The 26,516-nt window shown below is 38.4% G+C and overlaps 1 protein-coding gene and 1 long non-coding RNA gene across 4 annotated transcripts in view; one reads left to right on the top strand and one right to left on the bottom strand.

Annotated features, from left to right (window-relative positions):
- DAB2 (DAB adaptor protein 2) overlaps positions 1-1,367 on the bottom strand; it is a 51,099-nt gene extending 49,732 nt beyond the window's left edge. For 2 of the 3 annotated variants that reach the window (XM_045566359.1, XM_045566358.1), the window contains exon 1: positions 960-1,367. The gene's annotated coding sequence lies outside the window, so the exon portion shown is untranslated. The remainder of the gene's footprint in view (positions 1-959) is intronic. The other variant, XM_045566360.1, reaches the window with a different exon arrangement.
- On the top strand, positions 581-26,484 carry LOC123648501. Its single transcript, XR_006738641.1, has 3 exons — positions 581-751; positions 24,640-24,698; positions 26,208-26,484. It is a non-coding gene; the product is annotated as an uncharacterized LOC123648501 (long non-coding RNA).
- The last annotated feature ends 32 nt before the right edge of the window (positions 26,485-26,516 follow it).

Consider the following 26,516-nt stretch of genomic DNA (forward strand, 5'->3'; position numbering starts at 1 on the left):
TTGCCCCTCCATAATTTTTAAGTCTTTCCATGTGTCTGGAAGCTTGTTTCTGCTCTTCTCATTTTACAGAGTGGCTCTCTTCCTTCCAAACACAAACTAAAAAGAAAGGGGCAAAGGTGGGGGTGGATGGGGTGGAGATAACATCCAGATTCTGTAAGCATTTTTAATCCAGTTAAATTTCCCTTTGGACTCAAACAGCTCCCTGCTGAAACTGACTGCAGACCTGAATTCCAGGCTCAGAATTAAGTCAAGAGGGAAAGATTACAGAAACAAAAAACAGAGTCAGCTCTATACTATGAAAACTGCTATGTTGACTGGGTCTCCATGGTTTTAACCCATTCATTTTTCCCCCTTTTCTAAAATTTTTACTTAATCTTTTTAACCAGCTTACAGCAGGCAGGCAAGCACCATCTAAACACTGCTCTCTGCACTGGGGATTTAAAACAAGTTTGTTAAGTCCCTTGGGCAGATACTTCCTTAGGAATGCCGGTGTAAGACAAAGTTCACATTTTAATGCCATATGTTGTCAGTCACCAGGAAAAAGCTTCTCTTGGGCACAAACCAGGTCCCCAGCCTTTGTCACACGGCAAAAATAAACACCCATGGAGGAGTTAATTAGGCGGTCAGCGGCCACACCAGCGTCCTACCAGGGCTGCCCGCAGACCTTTTAAACAAGCACTCACACACACACACACAAAAGGAGGCGCTCATTAAATGTCACAAGCTGGGCATCTGGAGTCCGACCCCAAAGGTAAAGGCATTCCGTGACAACATTCCTCAGATGTCAGGCCACAAAACCGCTGGTTTCCCCAAGTACACCGTCTCATTTCTAAGATTCCCCACAGCCCAAGGTCTGCCGCCCGGGGGGCGGGGGGGGCGGGTTGGGGGAGCACAGGAGAGGAGGAGGTTTCAAGAAAAAAAAAATGGAGCCAAGGGAAGAAGGGTTCCAAGCTACTCACGGGCTAGCAGCGCCTGTGCGAAGCGAGCATGACTTCCCCGAGCCCGGAGCCTCCAGGCTGCCGCGCAGGCGACACGGCGGCCCCGCTTAAATAGCCGCCGGCCGAGCTCCGAGCCGCGCGGCCACTCCCGGCGAGGGATATGGTTCTAATCAGATGCTGGCAGCTGAGGACTCCCCAGGAATGTGCCGGGATGTTTTTGCTGCCTGGCTTGGTAACTCCCCCTCAACGTGTCTGCTGAGTCTTCCAAACTTAACTGTTTATTAACTCGCGCCGCAGCCACTCGCGCTGCCGCGGACCCGGCTCCCCTGGGCTCGGAGCCCCACCGGCGGGGGGCGATCGCAGGGACGCGAGCGGCAGGGCAGAGCTCTGTGTCGGGGCGAAGGCGAAAGCCCCGGGAGGACAGGACGAGGGGCGGAGGAGGGTGCAAATAAGGACAGGAAAGGGAAACTCCGGAGGAAAGGGGTGGGACCCGCCGAGCTTCATTTCACAAATCAGTTCCCTGAATTGCCACTTCCAGCAATGTGGCACACGAAGTCATCCTAACCCGTAGGGGCCCTTGGAACAAAGGGCTGCCTTTACTTCTGACTTTCCTGACAAGGAGCAGTGGGTCCTAGTGCAGATCTGCAGTTTCTAAAGTCGAGCGTGCGTTGCCCCCTTTAAAGAAGTTATTGCAGATGTGGGTGCACTTGAACTGGTGGGAAATCTATGGGTGTATATGTAAAACTTACTGTATTTATATATGAAATACAACCCTGCATACACAGATATAAAAACAATATTCTTTGTGAAATTGATATAAACAAAACGTGTTCAAGTCTATACGTCCTCTTTAAATAAGCTATATTTCTGATATAAACAGATTATATATTGGCTTCCTTTACAGTATATAACATCTATATGAAAACACATAACATGACTTTATCTGCATTAATTTCCATAGCATTTCCTATACCTCTATGAAAAACATGAGCTGTAAGAAATAAAATATTTAACAATATTGACATACAGTGCTCAGCAGTCTGGGCACTCTATAGCATATCTTAGTGTATATTAACAAGCTGGGAATTCGTTTTCTCCATATTTTAAAATCAGGAACAATTGTAAAACATCCACAGGAGCTGTTTCTTTTTAAAGAATTATGAAATTATCCTTGTGAAAGCCATGTCTCTTTTCTTCTCATTCTTTTTCTTTTTCTTCTTCTTTTTTTGGGGGGGGAGGGAAGCAGTGTGTAGTAAACTTTGACTCGGGTGGGAGGGGGTTATTGATTTTATTGAGTAAGCAGAACAGGAGATTTGCATTTTACCTCTAGAAACTGAAGGTTCAAATCGGGCTCATGGGACGCCAAAGATGTATTTTGTGGTCCACGCCTAGCCTCGACTGCTGAGCCACTGTGTAATTTGGGGTAACTCAATGTGAGTGGCAGTGTCTGCTCTCAAGTAGGTCAGGCTTGGAATAGCCACTGTGCAGGGGGACTGAAGGGCACAGAGCAGCACAGCTGGCCAAGGAGTCTACCTCTGCTGGCCTCTACGATTTTTGCCATGGGTCTCATTGCCTGACACCTAGAGGCGTGGGGGAAGGAAGGGTGGTGCTGACAGTTTTCAATATTCCTCTGAGGTAATTTGCTATTATTAAAAGCATGAGGCACAGAGGCTCACACCTGTAATCCCAACACTTTGGGAGGTTGAGGCGAGAAGATAACTTGAGGCCAGAAGTTCAAGATCAGCCTGGGCAACATAGTGAGACCCCCCATCTCTGCAAAAAATAATAATAGAAAAATTAGCTGGTCATGGTGACACAGCACCTGTAGTCCTAACTACTGGGGAGGTTGAGGTGAGAGGATTGCTTGAGTCCAGGAATTGGAGGTTACAGTGAACTATGATCATGCCACTGCACTCCAGCCTGGGCAACAGATTGAGACTATCTCTAAAAAACAAAAACAAAAAAAAATTAAAAAATTAAATTAAAAAGTGACTATGTGTGAATGACAAGAAGGATATAAATTTTAGTCCTAGGATGATATATATAATATTTTGGCAGAGCACTTTAATTCTGGTTCATCTTAGAACATAAGGCTTTATTTCTAAAATCCAGAAATCCAAGAGGGATGGTGTCAATTTTAGGCAAATAGAGGCTTTGACAATTTCAAAGAAATAGGTCTCTCTTTTAACCTCAGTATATAATATTTCCTCAATTCAGAAGTGAATTACTTACTTTTTAAATTGAAAGACTTTTCCCAGAAATAATAACTTTCTTTGCTCTATCCCACCAAATGAAAGAGATTTGTCTAAGAAGCTAGTAGAAAATGATTTCATTTGCTATAGTTTCAAGAGAAGATGTTAGTGAAAACAGTTCATTTATGAGCAGCAGACTCACACATACAACTTAAAATGGACACCTCTTGTTTTATGCAGAAATCTGAAGAGCTGACAGTGAGAATTCTGGTTTGAAGTGTATTTTTATATCTCTGGGGCACTGATATTGCTTCTGGCAGTAATTCAATGTCCTGCTCACATTAAGGAAAAAAAGGAATGAAAATAAATTTAACTCTTTTTATCCCTGGTGAAACATTGTCTCTGTCATATCTAAGTTGTTTAATTTTCAGTAGGTCTAAAATGAACATCTTTGCATCTGGAGAATCACACCAAAATCCACCCAGATGTTCACCCTGCCTAAACAAACCATGGTCTCTTCTTCTCACCACTGAAAGTCATGTTTAGAAAATTAAGATGAGGGAAATTCAATGCAATATTTGAAAAACTATGGTCTTTGAATGACAGTTGTTCCTTGCACAAAACTTGCTTTTGAAGGAGGGAGAAGGAAAACATAAAGCAAAAGACTGTGCTCCCAGCCTAGGAAAAGGGTGGTTAATCTCGTGATGGCTTGCTGAAGAATGCATGGTTTATTATTAAAGTAATCTCTTAAGATTTCCCTGGAATGTGCTTCCACGGCAGCTCTGCCTGTTCAAGCTATCCTATGCATGTATCTTTTCTTCCATAATTAAGCTTGCCTGTTCAAGCTATCCTATGTATATGTCTTTTCTTCCATAATTAAGCTGTTAGGTCTGTAAGCTCACAGACCTAATACTTTACTCCTTCTCCACCTCTTTCTTCTCTCCTTTTCTCTACCATTCTTGTCTTCCTTAAACTTCCCATTTTGAATCCTGCCATTTCCCATGAATTGTAAATGGCACTTTGGGGTTGACCGGAAGGCAAACTGTCTGTGTATCTTGATGCCTGCCCAGACACTTAGAGATGTTCACATCAAACAAGGATTGGTTGAAGTGAATCTAGCAAGGTCACATCTTTTTTTTTCCTCCTCCATATCATTTTTTTTTTAAATGAAGAGAATGGCTATTGTTCCCAGAAAATATCCTTTCACCTTGACTGGTCCTGCATATTTAACATTGCAGAAAAACTGATGCTATCAGATTTGGCAGCTGGCAAGACAGGGCAAATATTGGAGGTTTTTTCATATCTCTATGTATCTATGTATCTATCTGATCTATTGAAGGGTAGTCTCATTGCAGGCAGCCTGGTTTTGTTTTGTTTTCTTGCTTACATTCCCATGGCACTCAGAACTCAATACTTATATTCTTGTTTTATGCTATATTAGTGAAACTCAGGTTGTAGAGCACTAGGATACTTGGAAAAATTGGAATGTTGTAAAATGAAGTGCATTTAAAATTCAGTGTTATAAATTTATGTAACTAATTACACTTTGTTATAAATTTATATAACTCATTACACTTTGCTTACTAATATAAATTTTTATAATGAGAAGTTGTAAAGGGGGAAAATACTCTTATATTAATTGCCATTCAAATAAATATTGTCTTATTTGGAAAGCAAACTGACAAGAGTTATCAAAAATAAAAATGCATAACCCTCTGCAAAAAATAATATTATCATTATTATAGTTATAATATAATATTATAACTATATATAATATTATATTATAATATTAATCATTATTATAGCAAACACACAACTATCTGTCCTATGAGTAAGAATCTATCCCCCAGAAATAAAGCATATATAATAATAAACAATAATGTTAATTGCTATATATTCATAGCAGCAGGAACCTGGGAACAAAGTATTTCTGTTGATGGGGAATGACTGAAGAAGTACTGATGCATCCACACTGTGAAATCTTATGTTATCTTATGTTATCTTACTCTTTAAAAGAGTAAAGTGGAGTCAAACCTTGTAATATGGTAGTATTTCTACTAGATTTTGTTGAGTGAGAAAAGCAAGATACAGAAAAAAAGTAAAATATGTTTCTATTTTAGAAATACAGAAAGCAACACCTACTCTTATATGTTTGACTACATATGTTTATATGTGTGTGGAGGGTTATAAGGAAGACTAGAAACTAGGTTGCAATAGATTTCTAGGGGCCTGGGGGGGACAAGGGCAGAGAAAGGGGTGGGAGCCTTGCAAAAAGGAAAAGAAATGAAAATAATCTGCATGTAGATATAGAGATATAGATGTAGATCACATTTATGCATCAAAGTGAAATGATATATGCACAGGTTTGTGTAATTTTTAAAAATAACACCATATGATTTTAAGATAAGAAAAGAGATGTAAAAGAAATCTCACAAAATAGCTTTCATGTAAGTCTATCTCTAGGTCTTCCAAAAGTGAGTATTCATTAGTAATATCACTGTTTAATTTATCCTCAAAAGCAATAGCACTCAAGTTTCAATGTTCACAGCAGCCATCCTGGGAGCTGGCTAGAAGGGCAGATTCCTGCCCCCAGCCTCAGAGACCCCTCTGGAAGTGTGTGTGTGTGTGTGTGTGTGTGTGTGTGTGTGTATATGTGTGTGTGTGTGTGTGTGTGAGAGTACCTGGGAATCTGTGTTTAATGAGCGTTTCTGGATGATTCTGATGCTAGAGTCTTGGGGACCACACTTTGAAAAACACTGCATTTCTCCTGAGGTCAAGAAGATGCTCATTTTGCTATTCTGTACAGGATGAGAACTATGTGGAGAGACTGAGAGAAGGATTCACTCACAATCAAAGCCACAAGATTGGCTACCAGCCCTCTTTCTCTGCTTAGCTCTCTGACGCCTCAGACAGGATGCAGGCTGTGGCGGTGTCTTTCCTCCCTGCACTTCCCTAGCAAAGCTTGTTTCAAAGAATGATCTGAAATCAGCCATTTGTATTTACATATGTCCAGATATGTGCATTTTCAATCCTGTCTCTTACTATGAAATGAAAGGCACTTCTCATTGTTAAAGAGACCCCAGGCATCTCTGTAAGAGCAGAGACAGTTTTTCCCCCCTGTTTTTTAGTAGGTGGAGGCAATTGTCAATTCTGCCCTGTACTCAGCTTAAAGATACCCAGAAAGAGAAAAGAATATAGGACTTCCAAGTCCTGGGATGACCCTCTACTGTCCCTGTAGTCATAATATATTTTGCCTTCAAAGTAGACATTTGAAAATTAAAACTGTATATTTAGGGACATGATTGCCTTCATGATACAGCAAAGGAAAGTGGGATTTAGAATCAGATCTATGTTAAAGTAACGGCTCCGTCTCTTACTAACTGCCAGATTTAGAGCAAGTCACCTTACTCCTCAAGGACTCAATTTCCTTATCTATAAAAAGGTCACTCTCCTATCTCCCCAACCCATTTTGACTTTTGGTGGGAAGCAGAGAAAACCATATTCGTGAAAGGACTTTGGAAAGTTTGAAACTATAAAAATACAGTAAATTATATAGAATGTGTGCAAAAATACATTATTGCTGGAAAGGTGTTCTTGTCCCAAATTATTTCTACCACCCATATCAGAAATTCCATCCTCAGTAAATCATGTGTTTAGGTAACTATATTGCTCTGGCTGTAGTGAAATTTCTTAAGTCTGACCCCTTAAGTGGGATAGTCATAAACTCTGATTTTCTAACATATTAGTCAGGATTACTTTAATAAATGAATTTCATTGCATCAAAGAGAGATGAGCGACTTTCTGCTGAAATGGAGATATTGAAAGGAAGGAAAAGGCAGAAAATAAGAAAATGAGTATTAAAGACCAACCTCATTTACTTCTGAGATCGTTGCTACTACTGTGAAAGGAGTCTAACCATCCAAGACATTCAATTCAGTCCCCCAAAACTTCCCCTTTACTCTAACTATGTGCATGTGATATGCTTAGGCTTCTGGACTGGCTTAGTAGCCTCAGGTCTGAAGTGGAATGGCCACCTGTGAATTAAGAAGGAATATCACTTGCTGTATTCATTTAATGCTCAGACTCAAAGATCACTTTTTAATTAGAGAATGGAGGGAAGCATATCTGGACTCCAGGGTGATCGAACTCCCCAGTCATTGTGAAGCTTATGCATATGTGTGTGCTCGTGCATACGTGCACTTTCTGGGGAGGTACACGGTAGAGTTCACTGCATCATCAAAGTACCCCATAGCATAAAACAAGGTTAAATTCCATTGTATTATGGGTTTATAGCCATTCCACATTCTTTCTATTTGTTTTTATCTGAGGATTTTATCTGAATCTTTTGTACCAGTCGGATATTTATCCTCACAACATCATTGTCAAACAGGTTAGGGCAAATATTCCAGTTTCCAAAGGGTAAGAAATGTAAGGGCAGAAACTGATTTACTTCTATTTACAGAGTGAGAGACAGAGCTAGAAATATTACCCAAGACTCCTGAATGATCTAGTACAGTTCATGTAGCTGAGACTTAACCTTAATGCTAGTGGTTAATGACAATTCTTAAGATTAATTGTAGCCCAAGTTGGTCTGTCCACACCTGGAAAGACATTTTCTGCTTTGCATATCCTTTACGTAAAGACACTGCCGAATGGAAGGGTGCCTAGGGCAGCGTCAGTTGGACAGTGAGAGGACCTCTTGGGAACTAGAACTGAAAGCTCTGCCAGTGTGGCCTCACCGAAATGTGCATGTGGAACCAGGGCAAGAGAACCTTGGGCCTTCAGGGTAGAGGACGGAGAGGAGATCTGTGGCTAGCAGAGCTCTTTTCATATATTCAAAGGCATGTCATGAGAAAAGTTTCCCTCTTTGGCTACAGACAGTAGAAAGAGATCCTGCACTGGGTTGAGTAGTGTTCCCCAGGATTCATGTCCCCCTAGAACCTCACAATGTGCCTTATTTGAACATAGGGGCTTTGCAGATGTCATTATTTAAATAAGGTCATACTGGATTTTGTATGAAGTCCCATCACCTTCAGTGAAACCTTTTTATCTGTCTTGAAATACTTTTTGTTTGGAAGATCTTGCCTTTTTATCATATTCTATCGTATTTAGCACAGTTCTGGAAACAGCATGTCTAGGTATGAATCCCAGCTCCATGGCTTACCAGTTGTGTGATGTGGGAAATATTGCTGAACTATAAAGTAAGGGAAATAATAGAACTTCCTTCATAGTGTTGTTAGCAGAATTCAATAAACAAGTATGTCTAAAGGTTTACAGTTGTAGTTAGTACAGTGCTGATGATAATGTGAATTTGTCCAAACATCTTAAAAGAATAATTTTTAAAATATCAAGTAAATTTAAAAAGAAGCTTACCCTAAAACTCAGAAATTTTCCTTCTAGAGCAGACTGGAGAAACTCCTACTACTCATTTGCCAAGAAATATGTCCAAGAATGCTTAGAATACGTGGAAACAGTTTAAATGTCTATGAAAAGGAGAATGGACAAGTCAATTGTGGTTTATGCATCCGTTGGGAATATTCTAACAATAATAGGAATGGTGGGGATGTGTGGCCCAGAACTTCTTGTATTAATGTGATAGACTGAGTAAGCAGAAGACATAAAGCATAGTGCCACTTATATATGGCTTAAAATATGAAAAGTAAAATTATTTTTTACTTGGAGATACAAATATTCATAAAAATGGGGGTGACAAATCACAAATTCAAGGTAGTGGTGACCTCTGAAAGTAGGAGGATAAATAAAAGGAAGCTCCAATCACACACACAATCAAAAAAAATAATTTTTTCCCTTTGATCCTGAGTACCTGGGCGTGTACTATTTTACTTTTATGTCTGTTTATATAGGCACTCTTCTAAGTACTTCACAGATACTAATTTATTTAGACCTCGTAACGATCCCATGTGTTAAACCTACTATCTCAATTTTACAGATGTGGAAACTGACTAAGGTTACAGAACAAGTTTTTGGCAGAGCCAGGCTTCCAGCCATGTAGTGTGGTTCCAGCGTCTGTGCTTTTAACCCCTGTGCAGCACTGACTCTCCTTAGACTTTTACAAAGAAATGGAAAGGCTGGGAGTGGCACTGACTCCCCAGCCACCCTTCACAATGTCCTGTTACCGCTCTTTGCTTTCAGTCCACCAGGCTCCTTGTCCTTCTCTGCCTCACTGTAACTTTGTACCTCAGCGCCTGTCATCCTTCTCTTTTCCCTTTATCAGTGCCTCATTTGGATGCATTTTTCTGGCTTTGACTGTGACCTTAGCACATTTTCTGGACTATCTCTGGTATCTGGATTTTCCCCGTGAGACTCTAAGCCTGGGTCTGGCCCCAACTGCACAAAGGTTGGTGAGAGGGAGAAGAGAAAATGCAAGTTATACGTTACAGTTGAACACAGGCATAAGGGGACACTGAAAGAGGAGTGTTCCCCTGAGAAGGGGTTTAAGAGAGTTTAGGTAGAAGTGGAGGTGGTGGCACATGTGTGTGTGTGTGTGTGTGTGTGTGTGTTAGTTTAAGATATAAGCTGCTGTTTTTTAGAATACATACTAGTGGAAGATACACGTTGTGGGGCTAATCCCAAATAACCAGTAACCCTCAAATAATTTCTACCTGGCTTTCAGACATAACGCCATCTAATTGGGGCTACTCTGATTTTTTTTTTCTCTATGGCAAAGAAATCATGCTTATTTTGCTTGATATTCACACTGATTCTCCGCTTTGGTCTCTCTTGGTGAAAGGACGTCCCTCCAGGCTAGCCTAGAGAAGGAAATGTCACCACTTGCTTCTGTTGAAAGAGGACTCAGAGCTCCTGAAATCCACAAAATGGGCTTCTGCTGGCTTGCTATTGTCTTCCTCTTCTGTGGAGGAATTGAGCTTACCAAAATTGTATTTGCTGAAGACACACCACCTGGGAAGGCTATGCTCGGCATGGGTTTAGGAGGAGGGAAAATCAACCTAGAACTCTCCCAGCTGCTGCTGAAAATGAGTAAGTCTTACAGTCATTTTGCTGAGGCCAAGGAGGAAATGTGAAATCCTAAAGATTAAGATGCATTTATCTGACAAATAGGTGCTTTTTGTTATTATGGCTTATACTGAACATTAGGCAGTTTTAAAAATTAATGTTAGTCATTAACCACACCTAGTACTGTTGATAATACATACATAAGTTGGAATTCTGGCTCTGTCATTAACTGTTCATATGACTTTAGATAAATTCTTTAACTTCTCAGAACTTTAAATTTTTCTTATTTATAAAATGGAAAATCATGCTTGTACTGCAAGTTTAATTTGAGGATTAAATAATATTATTATATTATTTTACATCCATTATTGGATGTAAAATAAACTCCTGGCAAATAGCAAGCTCTATGGTAGGTATCATTGTTAATTGCAGGAAAAAGGAAACATTCAGATTCTTCCTATTTTAAGATTTGTCTCCTACAAAGACTTCTTAAACTTTTGGTGCTTGCTTCCCTTGTCTGGTAATGAATACTAACTGATGACAAAACACTTGGATAGGTAGCAGGTTAAGTATTGATGGAAAAAAAAAACTCTGAATGTCTTTGTGTATTATTCTTATTGTCCCATAACCTCTCACTATCTCCATTGCTACTACTTTGGCCTAAGCCATCATTGTCTCCACATGGATTATTGAAATGAACTCCAACTGCTTTTGCTCTTATTCTTCCCATAGTCTGTGGTCAGTACAGCAGCCAGTGATCCCTGTGAAATATGTCGTCATATCACACTTGTTTAGAACCCCTCAATGACTCCCACTCCTACCAGAGTCAAAGCCAAAGCCCTTACAAATGGCCCCCAAGGCTCTATTGATCTGCTTCCCTGAATGCCCCACTCTACCTTTTTAACTGCTTTTCATACCAATCTTCTTCTCACTGCTTTACCACAGCCAGCTGGTCTTCTTGCTCTCCTTTGAACACATCATGCTCATTCATATCTCAGACCTTCACGCTTGATAGTGTTTGCCTGGACTGTCTTCTTCCACTTTAATGACTGGTTAGGTCCCTTAACTACTTTATGTATTTGCTCAAGTGTTACTTTCTCATGGAAAGTAGTTTTGACCGTTGTACTGAGTTGAATAGTGTCCTCCAAAAATCCCACCAGGAACCTCTGAATGTGACCTTATTTGGAGATAGGATCTTTGCAGATGGAATTAAGTTAAGGTGAGGCCATACTGGATAAAGATGAGCGCTAAGTCCAATCACTAATATCCTTGTAAGAAAAGAGAAATTTGGACACACACGGGGAAGAAGGTGACATGAAGGTGGAGGCAGAGGTTGGAGTGATGCAGTTGTAATCACAAGGAACACCAAGGATTGCTAGAAACCACTAGAAGCTAGGAGAGAAGCATGGAACAGATTCTTCCCTATAGCCTTTGGAGGGAGCATGGCCTGAATGGCTTCTTGATTTTGAAGTTCTAGTCTCCATAACTGTGAGAGAATAAATTTCTCTCAAACCACGTAGTTTTGGTACTTTGTTATGACAGCCCTAGAAAGCTAATAAAACCAGGTTATTTAAAATTGCTGCCCTACTACCTTATCTGTCTTCTCTGATTTACATGTTTTCCATAGCAGTTATCACAAACTGATAGAGCTAGATGATTCCTATGTTTCCCTTCAGCAATATATTTCACTGACTATCAGCAAATCACTGTAGTCCCCAGTCATCATGATTTAGCTCTCCCTTCTCACCTTCTCTTCCAACCTGGCACTGTTTATCCACACATGAATGACACTCTAATAAGGGGACTGCCAGCCCAACTTTCACAACTTCTATTGTCCTCTTGTCCCCAGTTTGAGAATATAGCTGCATATAGTTTGTCATTGCACCAACACAGATCTATTAAAACAAACCAAACCAGAAAAAGAGAGAGAGAGAGAATGTATATTGTTAAATTTGAGGATTTGATTTCTAGTAGGCCCAGAATATAGATCTGCTATTATTCTGTACTTGGCATATATACAAGCCAAATTGATTCCTGCCATTTGGTAAGTTTTAAAAGATCACTTCTGTTAGACACAGTGGGAAGTACACAACCAGCTATGAAACTAACTTGAAGTATATTGAATCTAATCAAATCTCAAGATATATCTACCAATTTAGAGGAAATACACTGGTTGACAGTAGACTTAAATGGCACCACCAAGCATGTCAGCCAAATTCAGAATGTGGTACATTCTACAGGACACTCAATTTGTTGTCACCAACAATTCAATGGAATTAACAAAATAGAGTAGGGTGTTGTGGGAAAGACTATTAGAGAGTTATGGACACTTAAAAAAAATGCAATTTTGTGTGTGAATCTGTGGACTCTGGTTTGAACAAATCAGTTGCTAAAAGATAGTTTTGAGATGAGAAATTGAAATTTTACAAAATATTAAAGAATTATTAATCTGTCAAGTGTGTGAATGTATCACCTTTATGGGGTAGAGTTATATAATAAAGTATTTATGGGTGAAATGACAAGATATCTTGGATTTTTTAAAAATATAACCTAGCCCACCCCTAAAATTGAGGGGAAGTAGACAAAACAAGATTGTCAAAGCAGAGTGGTAGGTATGTGTAGGCTCACTATACAATTCTTTCTGTTTTTGTTTATATTTGAAAATTTTCGTAACAAATAAAAATAAAGATCACTGCTACCATTAGGTGTCCAATGGAGTTCATCATCCATTCATTCATTGATTCCTTCACCATTTTTGATGTGCCAGTTACTGCTGGGTCACCAGGTGGGTGCTGTAGATACCAAATCATAACCTCACTCTAGGATTTCTATGATTTATTTCAGAGAGGTTCCCACACTAAGCTATTTTATAGAAAAACCAGTATTATGTCAGCATTTAGAAGCTCAGAATTCAGACTCTGAATATCATAGTACCTCATGACTGAGAGTGTGTTTGGCTTTGTTTCCCCAATTCCTGTTCCCCCACCTCTGAGGTGTACCCAGACATCTGTGTATGCTGGAGGAGTACCACCCTGGGATCAAGGATCAGTTGAGTCATTTTTACCACTCTCCAACCCAAATTAGGCCTTATTAGAATGCTAGGCCGGGGCCTCTCTTTGATGCCCCTGTGCTCAAGTGCTTTTTCCTCTGGGTTACTGATTTCAGACAGGAGTCAGATGATTTGCAAAATGACCTGGTCTTTCTTGTCTGCTTCACACCACCAGGGCGAAGAGAACAAATAGGTACAAAGTCTGTTTGGCTTCTGAGCCCTAAGAAGAGGCCTGTATTGCTGTCATGTGCTTGTCTGATGAGATGTTCCAGAGTCTGTTTTTTCGTTCTCCTGGCTTCGTAAAGTCAGGAAATCAAATCTACAAAACTCCAAGAAGATTTTCTTTCAGGGGCTTCTTTAGTAGTCAGGACATAGTTGCAAAGGTGATTCTACATTGTGAAGGCACTGCTAATATTTGAGAAGGGGGAGAAACACTTCTCTTCTTTAATCTCCTGTTGCTCAAGCATAAGTAGCACCTCCACCAGTGGACAGAAACAGGAATGGGATAGAACTTGGAAGCAACATTGATCTTGATGAAGATGATGCCCAGTTTGCATTATTTGCATGTAACTGTATAGTTTAATAACTTTAAAAAAAATTCTCATTTGATCCTTATATTCCTCTCACAAGTGAGACCATTATCATTATCAAATGTTTTATCATTTTAAAGATGGTAAAATTAGATCTCAGAGAAGTGAGGGACACTTTAAAGTGCATGTTGATTGCTGGGGAGGGTACCAGGATTCAAACCAACTCTCCTAACTCTTATTACCCTGCCCAGCGACTTTTCAACTACTTTGTATGACCTCTTAAATATTCGATAAAAGAAAAGGAAGAAGGATATAGATATTAAAGTTGTAAAATTATCCATAATGTCTCCATTAGCACAGATGCTTTGGATTTAGCTATGTTTTAATTTCCCCCCCCAGGTGCATATCTTTGTAATCTCCAAGTATCTCTAAGCCTTATAATGTCAAATCATAGCATTTTTTATTTCTATTTTGCCTAAAATATTTTAACTAGGTCAGAAAATTATTTTGGTACTATATGCAATATATAATAGAACTTGGTCCTCATCTTTCTCTTTAGGGCTTTCTCTTCTTGAAGAAGTAGATTTCTTGCTACATAAAGGTAGGATCTTTCTGGCTTAGGCCTGCCATCAAGATAAAACAACTATCCTTTGTTACTGGATTAGTGTAAGTCTCAGAGTAGTGGTAAATCAGCACACTTGTGCCTTGTGAAGGATTGCCCAGAGGAGATGTGAAGGGGAGCATTAACTTCTCTTCATGGCCGTCTGGTTCTTCTTAGCTGAGGAATGCCCACCCGTTACAGCAGTTCTGAGCAAAACTCAAAGAAAGAGATATAGCCTTCAATCTAAGCAAGGAAAAAATGTGAGGGAATAGAGGTAGGGCTGGCAAGGAACTGCTATTTACAAAAAAGTAAAACCTGATAAGAATCTAGTTAGAAAACTCACCCTTTGGATTGGGAAATATTTTGGGGTGAAATAATCTTTTTGGAAAATTTGTACTATTCATTTTTATTGAATAGTCTCTAGGCTGAACTGCCATAGAAGTCTGAACACAATAAAAATTCAAGGATTTTTTAAACAATACAAATATTATGTATTAATAACTGAAGAAGTGAAGATATTTGTCATTTAACTAAATGGATCTTAAAATATAAGATACTCTAAAGAACACAAATGTTAATGAGGAAGTGAAATCATAGGATCATTTATTCATAACAAGGAAGGCTAAAGTTTGATATTCCTCAGTGGAAAAGAACCTTTTTCCAGTCTAATAGAGGGTACATCAGATTGGTGTGTGGTTGACATGGTGTCTGACACTGGCACACCCATTACATCATGTCCTATGGCAGATGACTAACCCTGATCCAAAATGTCTAACTTAATGACACATTAGAAAGATGTGTGGCACACATCTGCTTTAAAAAATACCTGTCCTGCATGCCATGATAAAAGAGATAAAATCAATCATGACAGAAATGTTATACAAAGTACTTCTATTTTTAAAAGAGCTATTATTACATATTTTTGTTGTGAAAAGGACACCTAAACATATCAAGTTTTTGCTTTCAATTGATTTATGTAAATTATAAATGATTTCAAACTGGAAATCATTTGACAATGCTCTGAGTTAGAGATCATCTTAGTTTTTAGGATGCTTGCTAGCAAAGCTCATGCTTCTTAACCCTAATCCAAATTGCAGATTTAGGACCAAGTAGAGAAGATGTTGTTATTTTGTTATTTGCATTGAGTATATAGTACGACTGCAGAGTTGAAATAAATGCACCACCAAAATCCACTGTCATTGTGAAATTGAAAGTAGACTATGATCTGTTTAATAATAATGATGTTAGATGATTTATTTATGTCTTCTAGCAAATAAATAAGTTAGAAAGTGTTCTGTACATGCCTTTAATAAATCATTATTATTATAATAAAAAACAAAGGGTATTTAAAAAATGTATCCATATATACATTTATAACTTTTAACATAAACATTGTGCAGCCCCAACTATATAGCAGTGAAGCCAGATATGCCAATTAAAACTTCTAGGAAGTATTAAATGGGGAGATTTTTTTTCTCTTGTTAAGTCTATAGGCAGATATGGAATATTGAGTAGAGTTTTTTACTCTTCTAACAGCTGTAGAATTCCTTATAAAAATTTATTCTGGCATAGTCCCACTTTTACTCTTTCATGCTGTCCTTTCCCTGAGTGTCAACAGAAGTTGGATTTTCTAATAACAAAAAACAGAGTTTCTGTTAAAATTGTTAATTTTTTATCATACATCACTATATAAAGTGAATTTAACAGAATTAGAAACATTCTGCTTCTTAGGGATAATTTTTGGGCCTTACTGAGTGCTATCAGTGTGTCAGGAATTTTTGGTCTAAACACCAGGATTTACTTTCTTTTTAGTTTTATGTTTTTTTAGGAGGTGGGGCTGAGTAGGAGAAGAATATCTCTATAAAAGTTACTATAGCAATACAACTTGCTATTAAAACTGTAAACATTAATGATGGCGTGGAATGTGACCCACTCCAAAAATATTTCAGTCATTCTGAATAAGAGTTGAAAAACCATTTCTACAACATTTAACTTTGGGTAAAAGCAGGAGGTTTGGGCATCCAAACAATGCACCCTCTATGAGAAGCAAGCCTAAAATGAGAAGGAAATCACATTTTCTTTCATTTCCCTCTTTTTGCTCTTTCATAAGAAAGAAAGAAAAGAAAGGGAGAGAGAGAAAGAAGAAAGAAAAAGAAAGAAAGAGAAAGAAAGACAAAGACAAAGAAGGAAAGAAAGCTGAATCAAGCAAAAACTATCTGGACATATTTTAGGAATGTTGCACACACATGTGTGTGTTTATGATTGCATGGGTATGTGTATGTTGGATTTCAGCTAGAGAGTATTTTCTCCTTGTCCACAGTTTCTACACCAGCTTGAAACCAAATAATGTTTAATCACTTCCATAAAAATGCCAAAATAATAAAAACATGCATGAAAAAGGCAGCAATAAGATGAAAGAATGCTATATATGTTATAACTGACCACAAACGTCATTCATAAAACAAGCAAGTGGCCTAACCAGGAATTTTTTTAGGAGAAGTTAACTCCCATACAGAGAGCTTCAAAATAGAAAAGGAAAATGACAGGTTAGTGTGGACCCTTTTTACTGATTTTTCCCTAAAATAAAGACTGCATCTTGAATTAAAATGCAAATCCCCAGAATCTGCTTATGAGAAAGCATCATAAACACAAATAATAATTTAGGATGCAGACCCTTTTCACAGAAAAGAAAACCCAGTCTCGACCAGAAAGAGACCTCTGTGTAAGAGGCAGACCCTGCTCTTCCAACCTGGCCCACCCTGTCCTGGTTTTGGAAGCTTTTCCACTTTTGATTCAGTTTGCTTCTCCTTTTGGTGTTTTTAGAGAATGACAGGGTTTATCCAACAGGAAATACTGGAATAGTTTTTGCAAGACTTCCATTTCCCCATCACTGGCTTGAACAAGGATGAGAACTACCACGTGGTGTTTCTGAACTTTGCTAGGAGAACTTTGAGGCATTATATATTAAATCAGTTTAGTTACATTTGGGTCAAATTGAAATGGTGTGAGTCTGCATAGCTCTGCGAATCAGAGCCTCTCAGGATCTTAAAAAACTGCAGAGCTCATGTAGTCCAGCATCCCATACAGTCCTTTCTCCCTACCCTAAGTGGTGATTCAACTTACCCTAGAAGACATTCAGCAAAGGGTATTTCCTGAGGCATTCTCTTGTGTCCTTAGGTTGAATACCTTTTCTGTTTGGTCTTCATCAAAAGCAGATACATTATAAAATTCAGTTTCTTTCAGCCAGCTACAGGTTTTACATGCATTTCTAAGGCTCAGATGTCAGCTGAGTGGGAACCTGGAGTGCCTTCCTGTCTCTCTGAGGATTCTCAAGGGGGTATGATTTACAGTTTTCCTGGCCACTGCTGGGCTTGGAGCTTTTATTTCTGCTGATTATTTTTTTCAGTTTATGGTTTACTCTGCTGTTTCTTGCTTTCCATCTCTGTTTTTTACCATATCAAACTCATCATCCTTCTTTGATCAGTTCACCATACCCATCATATGAAATCCACCTAAACCAAGACCTTGTGCCTGTAGCAATCTTTTCTGAAGGTGTGTGGAAATGAATGAGATTTATTTTGACATATACATATATATTCACACACATATGTATTTATTAAATTTATATTATATATTTTAATATATATTAAAATACATATATATTTATTTTGACATACAGTGATGCCCCACATAACTATGTTTCCGTCAAGGATGGACCTCATAGATCATGGTGGTCCCATAAGATTACAATAGAGCTGAAAAATTTCCATTGCCTAGTGATTTTGTAGCCAGCATAGTCTCATATTTGTAGAGCAATGCATTACCTTTTCTACATTTAGATATGTTTAGATACACAAATACTTAACCATTGTGTTACAATTGCATACAGTATTCTGTACAGTAACGTGCTGTGCAGGTTTGCAGCCTAGGAGCAATAGGCTGTACCATACAGCCTGGGTGTGTAGGCTCTACTATCTAGGTTTGGGTAAGTACATTCCATGATGTTTGCACAATGACGAAATAGACTAACCTCGTATTTCCCAGAATGTATTCCTGGTATTAAGTGACACATGACTGAATATGTACTTTAATATTCAACATTCCTATAATTAAAAGCCTTATTCTTTGCTTTCTTGCCTAGCCACACTGTTTTCCCATCCTCAAATTCCTATTCTTTTCACATGCAAAGGATTTAGAAAGCTCTTTTGTTTGTTCCGTGCTGTCTCTGCCAGCTGCCAAATCCTTATTGGTGACAGGCTGACATTTCTTTGTCACTTTCACCTCAGGCCTTTTCATGCCATCAGGTTCTGATCATCCACCTCAAAGATTTGTCAAGACCTTTTAAATAAAGCCTGTTCCTTTCTTGAGGACACATGTATCATACTTAAAAATTTTTTGTGTTTGACAGCCTTTGTAGGTATTGCCCCCTGAGAGTGCATTTATTGAAAAGGTTACAAAGAAAAGGGAAGATGTCAAATAATTGAAGGACTAGAGAGCACTGGATTTAACTTTCTGAGCCTACCACCAAGTGAAGGTTTTAAAACCTTAGTTGTTGGTTCAGTTGTGTAGTGTCCAATATGAAAAAGAAAAAGATATGTTCTTCTGAGCTAGGAATGGAAAAGTTGGCCTTTATCTAGATTAAACATTTGTCTAGGTCTGAAATTTTATAAATAAATCCATTGAAGTATTGGTGAACATACTCTGAGGGGAACTGAGTGGGGAAGTTGGGATGGGGGGTGAGAGTCTCATGGGTTCAAGTTTTTCTGACATGTTATAATTCTATGTTGGCTTGTGACTTTGGAAAATTTGGTTAAGGCCATAAATATTATAACAATAGAAAAAAGCAGAGAGTAGGAGTTAGTTAGGAGCTATGGCTGTATACTCTGAATTTTCAGGATAGTTCTGACTTGAGGTATTCTGTCTTTATGTTTCTCATACTTGTCTTTATGTCTCTAATGTTTATTAATTTATGGTTCAGAAAATATGTTATTCCATATATGAGCCAAAGTAATTATTTGAGCTGAAACACTGCAAATCTAAATTGCAAATACAGTATTCAGTTAAAGAAGGCAGATTGAATTCACATGTTTATCCTCTCTGTCCCCCAAGTCTCCACTAAATTGTTATTAAGTGAATAAAAAGCTATAAACCCAGAAGGACAAAGAAAACAGAAGAAGGGCTTCAGCAAGCAAGCTATTTGTGCAAATCATTGAATGATGAAATGTGGATGAAGGGGCAGAGATAGATTTATGAGGGAAGAGGAATCCAGACCTCATGTTTATGTACGGAGTGTAGCAGTAGCCATAGTAGCAGTGCACCCTGCACAGCCACAGAAGTAGCTGGGTTGGTGGATGAAGGGGTGAGGCATGGGGCTGGGCTGGGGAGCAGATGGCGACATTATATCAGCTGATCCTCTCCCCAAGAAATGGAACATTGATAGCCAGGTCCTTCTAACCCTCCAGTGCCCACCATGAACAGAAAAGTAAATGTGCACAATACACCCTCACTTTTCCCATCATTACCACAGGAGAACAGAACTTTATTCATTAACTGGAGAGATTGAATGAAAGTGCCTGGTGATTCAAAAACACTAGGCATGGTAGAGGATGAAGGAGCTTAACACAAGGGAACTAATAGACATCTGTTTTTATTAGAAACTGCTAGAATAGTTTGACATTCCCCTTACCTCGTTCCCTTTCCCTTCCCATGCACAGAATACCGCAGCCAGGAAGCTGCCCCTAAGATAAGAGATAAGATACTTCTCTAGAAAAACTAAATCACACAGAAGAAAGACCCCTACGTAGCAGTGGTTGGGAACCCCTAACGGAATGGCCAGCTCCCTGCAAGATCTCCCAGAAGGGAAGTCAGCTAACCCTGGCCATGCTCACTGAGCTTCCACCCAGGTTCTGAAGCTCCACTCATATATGCATGAACAACTTTGGATCACTAGAAAGATAAGGGAAACCCTCACCAAGGAAGAGAGAGACCAAGGTAGACAAGGTGAAGACAAAGAACAAGAAGAAAATGGAGATAACGCAGGGATTATACAAACACTAAAATTGTTTATTAATATTCTTGGGGAGATTTGAAAAGCTATTAAATCCATAAACAATAATAGATTGCTGTGAAAAAAAATAGTGTTCTTGGAAATTAAAGATATGATAGTGCTGTTCCTCCCATCAAAAAGTAGTAATAGAGTTGGATAATAAATTCTAGGAGTGCTTTTAGAAGTGGAATCATAAGATGAAGAGATGAAAAATTTGAATAAGATACGAATCATAAAAGATCCATTTAGAGAACCTAATATTTGATTAGTGGGAGTTTCAGAAAGAGATGCTAGAGAGAGAAAATTCTAAAGTACTCAAGAAAATTTGCTAACACTGATGGATAGGCTTCTAAACAGAAAAGACAAAACTGAGTATCCAGTACAGCAGATGAAAAACACTCACCCTAAAGCTCACTCAACTTCGGAAGCCAAGAATATGAGGAAGATCTGAAAGGCTTCCAGAGAGAGAAAGGGATTACATTCAAGGAATGAAATTTAGAAATGAAATACACTTCTAAACATTAACACCAGATGCTAGAAAATGAGGGAAAGAAAACTCTCAAAATTACGAAAGAAAGCTATTTTGACCTAGAATTCTATACGAAAGCTAACTGAGACTAGTTTGGCCAAACTGAGCCACACTGACACTAGCATAGAAAAAAAAGTGAGACTAGAATAAAAAAATTGAGAAAATTTATATCTGTCACACTTCCTTAGGAATTTATTAGCAGATGCACTTTAGAAAAAAAAAGGGGGGCAGGGGGAGGCGAGGCTAACTCAGAAAGTGTTTTCAACCCAGAGAATGGCAAAGAGAATTCCCAGGATGAAAGCCTTGTGTCAGGTCTAGACATCAATGTATTGGGGAAGGAGAATGAAAGTGTCTCTGAGGGAGGAATGTGGGGAATGAATGGAGGGCTGAGTATGGCACAGTATTTCTGATACTGTAACTGGCCATGGGAGAAGAAGAAAAGAAGATGGTTCACTTGCTGGAGCATTTAAACACTTTAAAGAATACTATTTATATAGCCAACAATAGTGCTTTAACGATATTAAGAAGATAGACAGGGAGAGGTGGGAATGGTATAAGAGTTAACTCCTACAGAAGGAAAAATCAAAAGATCACTGGATCATATCTGAAGTTGTAAATTTAAAAACGCAGCATATCTTGAGTCTCTCATTTTGCATTATAATAGAAATAATAATAAAGAATAAGTTGAAAAATACGGTGCCAAAGTTCTAAGTTGTCTGGGATCTCTTCTTTTACTTTTGAAAGTGTATTTTTGTTACTGTTGGCTCTGTTATCACCCTCATTCCTACAAACTTCATTTGTACATCTTTGAACTTCTGATCTAAAACTGTTCAAAGGAGAAGTTAAAAGGCTTTATTGTGTCAAACAGAATCAGCAGCATAGCTTAAAAATGAATACTGAGATAGCTACAAGAAACAACTGAAAGAATTGAAGATGATTTCTTATCAGGATCAGGGATGGAAGATGAGATGGCTGGAGCAGGAAATTATTTTCCATGATAAACTTTTTATTACAATTGGAATTTTTAATTATACATGATTAATTTGATACTTACAAAGTAAAAGTAAAACAAATTAAAGGGCTAGACTGATCTTCTCACCTTATGCTTAGGCCTTTCTCTGGCTCCTCTATTTCCTTAGAATCAGTTTTGAACTTCCCTGCACAGTAAGCAAGTCCCTTCATGAGCTCACCTCGCTTCCTCCCATCCTGTAGTCTTAAGGAACCCTTCGCATTTGCCAGAAAACAGCACAATTTGTCTTACTGCCTCCTGTTTCCTTTACCTGCACTGTCCTCTCCTTTTCATCTGTCTTGTCCCTACAAAGGACTAACTGTTCTTTATTCATCTTTGAAATCTTGACTGAGACACTGCCTTTCTGGACAGCTCTCCATACTCTCTGAGAGACCAAACTAGGCCACCTTTCACTGTGCTCCCACGAGATGCTGTACTTCTGCCTAGTATAGTGACAGTCACTCTGTTGTCTTCTCTAGCCAATTTTTTTATCCCCTCCCAAAATGAGCACTCCTCCAGCACAAAGACAGCCTCTTGGTTATTGCATGTCCCTGGCATGTATCACAGGGCCTGCATATGGGAGGCATTGAATATTTTTTTGGAATGAAGAAATCAAGTGAAGGAAGAAATGGGCAGGGCTATAGATAACCAGTAAATCCAAATGAGAAAAAGTCAGTAGTTCTATAATTGCCCTTGTAAAAATATTTAAGTTCTTTTCTTTCTGCCTCAAATCATCATAGTTTATCAATTCTAAGGTCAATTTTTCACTTCTTAATATCTCAAGTTAGAATAGGTCATACCTTGGATGGCATGCATAGATTTTATTTATTTTTTGAGACAAGGTGTCACTCTGTCACCGGGGCTAGAGTGCAGTGGCATCATCATAGTTCCCTATAACCTCAAACTCCTGGGCTCAAGCAATCCTCCTGCCTCAGCCTCCCAAATAGCTGGGACTACAGGCATGTGTCCCCACACCTGGCTACTTTTTCTATTTTTTTGTAGAGACAGAGTCTGGCTCTTGCTCAAACTGGTCTCAAACTCCTGGCCTCCAGCGATGCTCCCAAAGTGCTAGGATTACAGGCACAAGCCACTACATCTGACCCATGCATAGACTTCTAATTGGCAGCATTTCTACTCTTTCTTACTGGTAGATAAAATAATGATGCATCTTACAGTTAAGTTTTGAGTTGGACTTATAGAGTGTGAGGGGCAGGAACTATAAGAACTTTGAGATATCAAAGTTTCTTGGCTGGGAGAGAAAGGAGGGAAGAAGGTCATGGAAGGAGAATGAGAGGCAGTGTAGGAAAGTCATGGTTTCTTTTCCAAATTAATAAAATAGGCTGCAGATGGATGAAGCTCCTCATCCCAATACACTTATCCAGGTTTAGGACAAACTAAGCAGTAAAGGCAAAAGGTTAATTTCATTTCTTGTTTGGTAGTGATGAAACAACATGTTTTAACTTGGTTTCACAGGCCACCCTGCCAGAAGGGGAAAAATTATTGAAAAGAAAAACAGGGATTCTTGTTTCAGGATGCGTCACCAGTCAGTTAAAAAACTTGGAAAGTGGAAACCCTCCATGTTCTTATAGGCCATGATGCCAAAACCAAAACCCAAATTAACCATTGTTGGGTAAAACCCCTGAATTTGCAAAACCCAGTCCCAAACCCACTCTGGCTGGTACAGTCAAGTGAGGGAGAATATTTAGAATGTATTTTTTAGAAGAATAGCAGAATGTTCAATCCAAAGAGAAAAAACCCTACTATTGAAACAACTAGTAAAAATTAGGGAGGGCAGGTTATGGTAATAGTAGAGTATGGATTGTGTTAAAAAATATTGGTTTTGGCAATTGGTGAGCAAATTAATGGTGTCTATCTCCAGAGAAGCAGCACTTCTGCAGTACTAAAGGGACACGTGGATAAGCAGAAGGCTCAACCCAAAATAGAATTTAATTGATATCCTAATTGCATATGCTCCCTACTTTCACCCCTCTTTCATTAAGATTTCTAAGCCCAATTTTCTTAATTTTACATTTTCTCTGGGTTTTATTAAGTTCTAAAGGACAGGCATGAGTAACTACAAAAGTTATCCTGAAGACAGAGAAGTAAACAACAATCCATTTTTTAAACATGAATTCTAGATAGAGCTAAATAATAATGTCTCTTTCTAATGCTGAGTAAACTGATCTTTGGCAAGTAACTGCTCACCACCAGGAACTCAGCCAACTGTTTCCTGGTAAGAAAATGCCATTGAAGTACACCAGAAGAAGCCCATGATTGAGTGCTGCTTTTGCAGAGAGATGTATCACTAATGTGCTCACAGATTGTCTAACCACTAGTTTTTATCACAAGTCAGTCATGGATATTGTTAGAAATATAAAATTTTTATATTTTAAGTGGTATGTCTCCCCCCTCCCCACTCCCACTGTGAATTATTTCCAGGCCTTAATTATCATGGTAAATTTTCTTTAAACTATAAAGATAATAAGGAAATGTTTTCCTTTATAATATCTGGAAGAAGGAAATGAGGTAATTTTGGACTTTCAGTTTTCTGAGCCACTTCACTGTACAATTGGGTGGCAAAATTACTTTAATACTGAGCTCAATTTATCTCATCAGAATTTCATCTTTATAATACAGTATGTGTTCAGTTTGATTTTCTGATAGCTGCTAAAAGTCCAAGTCACTCATGATTTCACCTTCTAGCAGCACTTCTGAGAGTTCTAGAGATGTTTCATATTTCCAAAAAGGAATCATTGTTGTGTTTTCCCAGGTATAAAGAGTTTTGTGTGAATTGGTGCTCCAAGCAAACAACATCTATCTACAAATTGAGTAAGTATTTCTTAGACAAAGATGGCCATTGTAGCCTCAAACAAGCCTATTTATTTGGGTGAAGGGAGTGTTTTGTGAAGGAATGACAGGCTGACATATATTTATTAATGTCTCTCATACTGTGTGACAAAATTTGGCAGAGTAACTGTGAATGGAACAATTTGTCACAATTTTGTGGCACCCTTTCACACATAGAATCTATGCCTTTGTTCAAGCTGCCTTGAGCATTTAAGTTTTCTAAACGATTTCTTGGGCAAAATTCCCACAAAAATTTCCCTATTATTTTCAAGGCTTTCAGCTCTCCCTTATATAAATGAAATAACTTTTTTGTTTTTAATATTTTTCCCAGAAGAATAAATTTTTGTCAGGACATTCTGGAAATAAGACTTGAGTCTTCAATGAAAAGTTGTAGAACTTACATTTATATTGGGTATTTTCTTATAAAAAATTACATGATGAGTATTTTCTGGTGACAAATGGATTTGCAAGGGTCAATGTTAATGTGTCCACTTATTTTTTCCAGATTACGTGATTACTGTTCCTTAATTATTGTGCTATCCAATGCTTTTGTTCTGGTTTCTGCTGGCCTCACAACTTTTTCCTTATCTGGTTATTATGCCTATAATTCTGATTTTTTATATTTACCTATAAGAAGATGTTGGATTATAATTGCCATTCAGATAAGACATAGAATAGAACCCAAAAGATGTCCCCCAAATGTTTGAGTAGTTATAATGTCAAAAAGTATATACTGTACATATATATTTCATGTAATATATATAGACATATATGCATGCATTATATATTTATTTATTTTTAATGTATAAATAATATATGTAATATATATGTAATTTTGTGAGGCTTGGATGGCTGACCAAAGACAAACTGGTGAAAATTTTAGGAAGGCAGAACTTGGCTCACTGTCAGGACTATCCTCCCGCAGGAAGGGCTGTTTCAGGGAACAGTGGATTTTTCATTCCTAGAAGTATTCAGGTAGAGACTGGGCCTCTTGTTGGAGACACTGTCAAAATGCTGAAGGCATATACTAAAAGGTCTCCAAAGACCTTTCCAACTATGGGACTCCAAGAAATAAAAATATCGTTTGAAGGAAATTGGGTTTTAACTTCAGGCTATTTTGAACCAAAAGGAAGTCTTCTGCATGGGGGAGAGAAACATCGTTAAAATTAATTGAACGCCAAATGTTGAGATTTGGACGATCAGTTTATACAACATGGTATTTGTATTCCAAATGTTTATGTTAGAAGGGAACAGGACCATAAATAACACTTAATCATGCCTGGATTACTTAACTAGTAATCTTTTCTTATTAACTGATTTTTAGGCTTTTCTCCAAGCCTAGAATGGCCATACCCTTTTGTTATGGGTTGAATTTTGTCCCCCCAAAAAGATATGTTGAAGTTGTAACCCCAAGCACCTCAAAATGTGATTATATTTGGAAATAGGGTTGCTGCAGATATAATTAGTTAAGATAAAGTCATACTTGATTAGGGTGGGCCCCTAGTTCATTATAATTGCTGTACTTGTAAGAAGACCACCACATGAAGACACAGAGACACAGGAGGAAGTCCATGTGAAGATGGAGACAAAGATTGGTGTGATGTAGCTACAAGCCAAGGAATGCCCAGAACTGCCAGCTGTTACCGGAAGCTAGAAGAGAGGCGTGGAATAGATTCTCCCTCCTCATCCTCAGAAGGACCCAACCTGGCCCACAACTTGATTTCTTACTTCTAAACTCCAGTACTGTGAGAGAATAAATTTCTGTTGTTGTAAGCCAACCAGTTGGTGGTACATTGTTAC

Source organism: Lemur catta, chromosome 12, assembly GCF_020740605.2.
Source record: "Lemur catta isolate mLemCat1 chromosome 12, mLemCat1.pri, whole genome shotgun sequence".
Taxonomy (NCBI): Eukaryota; Metazoa; Chordata; class Mammalia; order Primates; family Lemuridae; genus Lemur; species Lemur catta.